The sequence below is a fragment of the Prunus dulcis genome, chromosome 5 (genome assembly GCF_902201215.1).
Source record: "Prunus dulcis chromosome 5, ALMONDv2, whole genome shotgun sequence".
NCBI classification, from domain to species: Eukaryota; Viridiplantae; Streptophyta; class Magnoliopsida; order Rosales; family Rosaceae; genus Prunus; species Prunus dulcis.
This window is the reverse complement of record NC_047654.1, coordinates 285,785-286,098: the sequence shown is the minus strand read 5'-3', so window position 1 is coordinate 286,098 and position 314 is coordinate 285,785.

The window sequence follows — 314 nt, the reverse complement described above, 5'->3', positions numbered from 1 at the left end:
CGGTGCTGGAATAGTGACGTGTTGGGCTTTTATTGCGTTTTTGGAGCACANGATGACCTCGGATGGGTTCGTGGCCTTCTAGAGAAGTGTTCNGAACATTTTTATCTTTAAAACAAGCNATCTTGGGCCAGATTTGGAGGAGATTTGGGGCAAAAACGTGGCTGGGCAGATTTTGGGCAGATTCTCCTATTCCAATTTGGACTTTATTTCCTAGTTTTATTTTATTTTAATTAGTTTCCTTGTGGGGATGGAAAAGCTGTACATTGGCAGCTAGGTTTTAAGGGGTATTTAAGCTCTTTCTCACAAGGAATTAG